This window comes from Gavialis gangeticus, unplaced genomic scaffold (assembly GCF_001723915.1).
Source record: "Gavialis gangeticus isolate Ggan-Ray unplaced genomic scaffold, GavGan_comp1, whole genome shotgun sequence".
Classification (NCBI taxonomy): Eukaryota; Metazoa; Chordata; order Crocodylia; family Gavialidae; genus Gavialis; species Gavialis gangeticus.
Genome location: NW_017728992.1, coordinates 60,671,223 through 60,679,097, shown reverse-complemented (window position 1 = coordinate 60,679,097; position 7,875 = coordinate 60,671,223). Strand labels below are relative to the sequence as shown.

At 40.6% G+C, this 7,875-nt stretch overlaps 1 protein-coding gene across 4 annotated transcripts in view; it reads right to left on the bottom strand.

Moving 5' to 3' along the window:
* RNF144B (ring finger protein 144B) overlaps positions 1-7,875 on the bottom strand; it is a 132,134-nt gene that overhangs the window by 92,119 nt on the left and 32,140 nt on the right. Inside the window, exon 1 of one of the 4 annotated variants that reach the window (XM_019523366.1) lies at positions 5,588-5,928. The exons of 2 other annotated variants lie outside the window; for them this stretch is intronic. The gene's annotated coding sequence lies outside the window, so the exon portion shown is untranslated. Of the gene's footprint in view, positions 1-5,587; positions 5,929-7,875 lie in introns of those variants that run through there. One more of the 4 variants, XM_019523346.1, reaches the window with a different exon arrangement.

Sequence of the window (7,875 nt, the reverse complement as noted above, 5' to 3'; positions counted from 1 at the left end):
GACTTCAGCAAAGCAGGCTAGTCATGACTCAGCCAGCCCCTCAGCAGCCCATGAAGCCTGGTCAGAGCAGCCCTTGGCTGACAGGCTGACCTCTGGGTCCCCTACCAGCCTAGGCTCCATGTGCTGTGGAGGGGCTGGCTGGGGCACAAGGTTGCTTCAGCGCAGAGACTGCCTGCCAGCTAGCCCCACGCTGAAGCATCTTTGTGCCCCAGCCAGCCTCATCACCATCTACATTTGTGTTGATACACACAAAACAATGCCACCACAGCGTAGTACTTGTGTTTAGCCAGACTACCCTGAGGTGGTGTTTATTAGTCTACTCCAACTTAACAGGGTTGCACATTTAAACAGTGACATTTTACTGCAGTGCTAATTAGTCAGCTCTGCAGTAAATGTCTCATGTAGATGCACCCTCACTGAGTATTTTTGAAAATCCAATGCAAATGGGTCCAATCTTGGCACTGTCATATGAGTAGCCCCATTGAAGTACTGTAAGAATAAAAAATTTAGAACAAGTCCCAATGTCTTGTTAGGCTTGCTGAAACCTGCAACTATGTTTATATTAATAATTACTTTAGATGTTATCTTTCCCTTTAGGAGGAGGAAGATACTGTTCCCAAGAATATTGTGTATAGCGAGATTCAAGATGGCTCTAGAAAGTGGGGTTACCCTGCATGGAGGCATGGTGGTACCACAATGTGCGCAAAAATTATATGAAGTTGTTCAACATTAATGTAGAAGGGATAGAATCCCATCCGATCTGGAAGGAACATCTATATTATATAGATATAATTTATATCTGGGTCCCCTGCCATCCTGGGCTGCTCTGATTGGATTTTATGTATTTTGTACTGTTGGTAAACACTCCCCACCCTCAAAGGAAAACCCCTCTAATGTATAAGTGGTTAGGCAAACCCTGTAATATATGTGTGTGTGTACATGAATTAGAACTACACGTATGTGTGGGTTTTCAGCTCTTTGAGAAAGATTACATAAGGAGCTGAAATGTCTTTCTAATTACAGGGTTTGCCTAACCACTTATACATTAGAGGGGTTTTCCTTTGAGGGTGGGGAGTGTTTACCAACAGTACAAAATATTCTACCAGTGCCCTTAATAAAATTCTTAATCTACTTAGAAACAACAATGGGGAACTGTGATCTCATTGTACATTTATATGTGAAGATACCAAGAGTCTGGAAAATCAACAAAGGAGGATTTTTTTTTTTGTTTTAGGTATTTTAAATTTAAAACTATCACTGTGTTTGCCATGCTTTTAGCCCAATTCATCACTTCTTAATTAGCTGAAATTTCTACTCTGTGCTGCCTTAACCCTGCTCCCACTGAAGTCAATGGGAGTTTTATAGAAGTCTTGCTTGACTGAGGGCAAGATGAGGTCCTTTATAATTTAGCCCTTTCAGTTTATTTTTTTAATGAATACCTTAATATTGTCTAGCACTGATCTACTTCTTTAATTTAATGTCCACTCAGTTCCCACTGAAGTGAAACCATTTATATGAGAGAGAGAGAATTGAACACTGTATTTTCTTAGTGGATCAGCACAAAGTTATTTGGCACAGGCACCTCTGTAAATATTTGTGAAACACTGGGTAAATTTTCAGTGCACCACAGTCCTCAGACCTGCACTTTTCTCAATTGAGTATGGAGGCCAGGAGTCTAGAACTGGTGCTCAATACTGTTGTAGAAGAAAATATGAATTGATACAGGCTGGGTCTGATGTCACTGGGTTATTGTTTTCTTCTGCTTTGTTTAGCTTGGTTTCCTTTTAAAAAAATGTGCTTTTGTAAATAAAGGTAGCAGAATACTACCGTATCTCTAGTTATTTCTATCTTTACTAGGTAATAAAGAAACCCTGGAAAGTGCACTGCTCAGAGTGTAGATCCTGCAAAAACAAGATGTACCCATTTCTCAGGGGTCCATCTATAAAGGTAGGGAGTAAATTGTGGGAGTAGTTTTCGCCATCAAGTAGAAGGTGCAGGCAACCCCCGCTTAATGCAATTTTACTTAGTGCTATTTCACTATAGCACTCATTTAAAATTAATACCAGATTTCACTTAGCACTGAGTCAGTTTCACTATAGCGCTCAGTGAAGCAGCAGCGGTGGCAAGAAACGGCGAGTGGCAGCAAGTGGTCAGGCGGGAATGAGCTCGGGGCTGCACTGGTGCCGCAAGGCCAGAGCCAGCAGGGGCCAAGGGTGGGGCAGCAGGAGCTGGGGGATGTGGGGGGGAGAAGCGGCAGTGGCAAGAAGCAGCAAGTGGGGGGCAGGCATGAGTGCAGGGCCCCTGACAGAGTGCCAAAGCCAGCAGGAGCACAGGCCATGGGCTGACACATGGGGCCGGAGTGGCCAGTAGGCAGGCAGAGGGGTGGGGAGAGGCAGCAGCAATCGTGAGAAGCTACAGTAAGAAGCAGCAGTAACCAATTATTTCTATTTACATTAATACCTATGGGGAAATGGGTTCCACTTAACGCTCAGTTTTCCCAGAACCAATTAAGAGCGTTAAGCAGGGGTTGCCTGGAAAGTAGTCTCTGTTTTGATATGTCCTATGAATTCAGGATAACTCTGACTTAGGAATGTGCCTTAAGTGGATACCACAAGCACATGTGAACATAATAAGAGTATGAGAATGCAATAATGGTCTTACGTTTCATAACGCTACCAGCTCAGGAGGTATTTATGTATTTGATACATCTAGGATTTAGGCACTGTATAAATTTTAGGGTATGAACAGATGCACAATTATAGTATACCTTTTAACTAGGGAGAGTGTCACCTGTTGCAGCATAACTATTTTATCTGTTTGCTTTTAAACTACAGTAAGTGATGTTAAGCTACAGTAAATAATGCCTTACTGAAATGAAGTGAATTACTATGGTTTAACTTCACTTACTGTGGGTTAGGAGTGGAGAGATAAAACAATTATACTACAGCTGCAGTGCAGTAATTGCCTTCCTCAGAGGAGTGTAGCTGTTTCATCTGTCCACACCTTTAGATAAATCAAAATAAATCTTCTTCCCTAAAAAAAACACAAGAGGGGGAAGTTGAAGATCTAGGGACCTTTAAAACTATGTACCAAAGACTTACTCCAATAGGTATTCCATATGTGGGACTCCCACAGACACTAACAGGAATTCCTCAGAAGGACTCATATCATTGGCATTGTATGAGGTATACTAAAAGAACAAGAGCCAAGTTTAAAATGATAGCTCTTTCTGTTCCCCTGCAAAGTGACACACTTCTTTCTCATGGGGATATTCTGAATATCTTATGTTGTGTTAAGGACAGGTTACATCTCCCAAATATATAGAAACAATAGATATACTCCTCCCATTTTCATTTTCCTTGTACCCAGCCCTATATCATCTGACTGCCTTAAAAACCTGGTTAAAGAGATAAACCAAATCGAAATAACAGATTCCATTTATTTATACAATACATTTCACCGCAGAGTGCTTCATGAGCTACATGCACACGTATGTGCATTCACACACAGAAATGTAGCCATGTCTGGTGATAACCATCACACAGTATGCAATTCAACAAGGTGTGGAATGAAATTTTGTGCAATAGTTAAATCCTGTTCATGCACAAGCCATTCAGGTTAATATCCAAAGAGCAGACAGGGCCTTGTTTTTAGATATAGTACTGTGCAGTTAGCTGCATGGAACAAAAAGTCTAATTCCTCCCCCTCACTAGTTAACCCTGGAGATAGCTCTATGTACTTTAAAAAGAGTAACTTTTTTATGATTTACAATAGTTTTAAACATTGTTTGCATGGGAGTTGTTTGTTTTTTTTAATATGGCCTATGCCTTGAATTTAAACTGCTATCATTTTACAATGAAAACCCTTACGTGGACACGTAAGTGCCTTGATTCAGTTTAGTTTGTGTCGCTTGGGAGGGAGTTTAGATACTCTTACACCCAAGGGATTTATTTTGGTACACCCAGGATGCATCTACACATGCAATTAAAAACACAGCAATGAACTCCAGCACATATTGCATCAGAGTTTATTGCTCCTAGGTGCTACGTTAAAACATGCACCCAGGATCGCAGCACATTGAGTTGGGGCCCGGGGCATCAGCCTGCCAGCCTGGGGCTGTTCCAATGTGCTGTGGAGGGGCTGGCTGGTGTCCAGCCAGCCCTTTCAGCAGCTACACATGCATTGTTGTGCACTCAAGAAGTAGGATAGTACTTGCAAATACATGTACCTGTAAATACAAGTACTATCCTATGGTGGAGTTCATTAGTTTATTGCAGCCGAATAGGACTGGATGTGTAGACATTCAGACTTTTACCGGGGAGCTAATTAGTCAGCTCTGCAGTAAATGTCTCATGTAGACATGCCCCCCAGTAACACTTCCATGTGTAGACAAGCACTAAGTGAGAACAGCACAAGGCCAATGTGCCTAGTTCAGAAAGGATTAAGGGCTGGATTATGAAACTTTTGTTTCAAGATAACACAGTACTCCAAACCAGCTATTTAGACCTCAAAGCCACCCACAAGCAAAGCACCACCCCTACTACTAGAATGTAAGTACCACTCAGTAATTTCAGCACATCTGGGTATTTCAGTCCTGGCCTGTTATGCTACAATTCTCCTCTTCTAAAACATTCATGTTCTATTTACCAGGAGGATGGAAAGCCACACTACACTGTTTCCTTAACTATAGTCTTTCTAAATATTGAACTATGTATAGTGCTCCATGAACAAGGACATTTGATATAAAAGTACACCATAAACAGCAGTATGCCTTGTATTCTCTAGAATACAGAGCCTTAAAACTGAGAAGCCAGAGTACAGAATCCTTATTACTGAAGTAATCTTGTGTTGAGAAAGCCTTAAGATGAGAAAGAGGAAACACTATATTTACACCAGCAAATGCACAGTGTTTCATTCCCTTTAGAAAATAATCTGCATTAGTGTTCATACATACTGCAAATGTTGGATTTGCTTGCCTAATCTCAATATCCCCAAACTCTGAATGGAATTAGAGGAATGCACTAATATTTAGCACACAGATCTGTCCTCTGTTTTTCCTGATCCAGCTACTTTATGCTGGAAAGTGTTTTTAAACCAGCAGAAAATCCATGTGTTTTAAGACCAGCCTCTGTTCATCTTGTTATATTTAAGCTATTAACAGATAAGCCTAACTGTATGCCATTTTAGTCACTGCTTTCACACACACAAATATGCCCTAGTACTGCAGCATTTTCAAACACACCATGAAGATATTTCTTTAAAAAGTTACCTTGACAAAACTAATATCATTCTCTTGAACAGGACTGAATGTATATTTCATTTTCTCTGCCTTTGATAGTCAAGTTTGCAAGATTTCTTCTAATCTCAGCTGTTTTAAACACCATATAGTTACAGATTTAGGTCAACATCACACACAAATGTTTTCTAGTTCTTTCACCTTTCCATTTTCTTACCTTTCTTGCCAGTCAAGCACTGTAAGCAGAGCCATTTAGCCAATTCATTGTCTTACATTATAAGGAAAAATGAATTGTAAAAAAATAAAGAGAGAGAGCGAGCGAGCGAGCGAGCAAGCTATCTCCTAACATACCTTGAACGGAGGGTAGTGTTCACTCCCAGCTGTTTGACTTTTCAATAGCTTCACTCACACTTCAGTGCTCCAAAGCTTCATGTCACAACCACTGTAGCTTACAGTCTAAAGCAGAAACAGATTTCTCTCACACACACTCTCTTCCTTTAGCTGTGTGTCTGACAGCTTTGCACTCTTCAGGACTGTAACAGGACTTGTCTCCCAGCCCTTTTGCCACACGAATAAATAATCCCCTCCCTGCTTTTAAGAGCATGTTGCCATTATATCTTAAAAAGCACGTCACAGCTTGCATGCAGTAGCAGTGAGAAAGCTACATGTATTTATACAGGAAGCTTGAGCACAGCACTTCCTACTTCCCATCTGAGTCTCAGTTCAACTGCAGGTGATTACTTAAACCCTGTCTGCTTTTAACCAATACCTATCCCAACCTTATTTTGGGGATCTGTGCTGCTTTACATTTATAACCCCCCTTCAATTCCTGACAAGATAAAAGTCAAGGGAATATAATACAATTTGTGACACCTCCAGCTGCTACTTAACCTCTTCTCAGATAGTAGATTGTCTAGTAGCTGACCTATTGGCAAATGTTGCCTGAAATGTTATTGCTTTCTTCTACTCCTGTCCCACAAAAGAAATTTTCCAAATATGAAGCAGTTTTCCCATGGGGAAAATGTCCAAAATTGACAGTGTAATTTCAAGTCTGGATCATTTATGCTGCTGATTTTGTTCAGCTTGCTTTGTTAGGACAAACTAAAGGCATGACACTACTGCAGAAAAAAAAGCTGCAAGTCTAATATGAAATTTTGACTCTTGAGGCTGAGGGGTTTACATAATAGAGATTATACATTCAGAACTTCTATATTTCATGTATAAGTGTCATTTTTATTTATCCAGCTGAAAAAATCAGCAATAGATACTGTGCCAACTAACACTGGATACAGACAGACATTTACACGACTGTAATTAGCATTACACCAGTGTAAAAAAAGTAATGAACATGCAACACAAGTCTCTGAATTAATTACCCCTTAAAATAGACAGGAGTAAAGCACTATTGGTATAATTTATATTAAGTTAACTTAAATCTGCCTACCCCTGAGCAGCCATCTGTGAAAGCCTATCAGGCTATTTACCTGCACCCTCACCAACTAGTGGCTTGGCATAGTAATAGCCACCCACTGGGCAAATTACCACAGGATAGCTGCACATCTGTCCCTTCCCAATCCCAGTGTAATTTATGTTGCTACACAAAACCTATGTAAATAATGCCAAGCTATGTGCTCATCTTTCTATGCCCAAAGAGCCAATAGAAGCTTTTCTCTTTCTGCTGAAGGAAAGTGCTACACCATTGATAAGATGTACAGAGATTCCATACCAGAGCTCCAATGGTGTGGTAAGAGACCAAAAGAAACAAACTAAGGATGCTAATCTATAATTTTCTCTTTATGATGAAATGTGTTTATTTGCATAACATATAATTATTGTTGGCAAATTGCCTGCATACTTAGTGGTACAAACTGCTGAATGTAGACTAATTTCTTTTGTGTAAATATCTCATGCCTGACTTTCCACTCATTTTCAGAGTTGTTCTACATATGTGTTTGAGAGATGCCCGAATTAAATAAAATTTCCTTTTGCAACTTGAATTCAGCCCCCTAGCGTGTATGATACTGTCTTTAATTTTATGATCACATACTACGTGTTCCACAAGCAGAGCTGTCAGCTTTGCTACCTTAATTTTCTTTTAACATTCAGTGCTTTTATAATTCATTTTCCTTTAAGAGAACAGAAAAAAAATTGATTGTGTGGAATCATGTTTACCCCTCCGTGACACAATTTATTGGCAAGATCGGAACCCTTGAATCCACAAAGCAAATCTTTGTCTTGTGAGCTGCTCCTAGCATAGTAAGCCATTCTCCTCATTTGCCTGACAGAAACCTATTTTACTAGTGGGGTTCATAGCTATTTGCTATTCTGCAAGGGAATATAGAGCTTATAGGTTCAATTCCAAGTTCAGGAAAGAGACTTAACGGTGGGGGTCTACTACAGACCTCCCAACCAAGGGGAAGAGCTTGACCAGGAATTCTTAGGTCAGCTCATGGAGGTAGTGAAGTCTAAGGATGTGGTAGTCATGGGGGACCTAAACTTCCTGGACATCTGCTGGGAAGAGCAGTCAGCCAGGTCTGACCACTCACGTAGGTTCTTAGCCAGAATGCAGGACCTCCATCTAACCCAGGAGGTGCACAGCCCCACCAGGGGAGACGCCTTGTTGGACCTAGTGCTGGCCA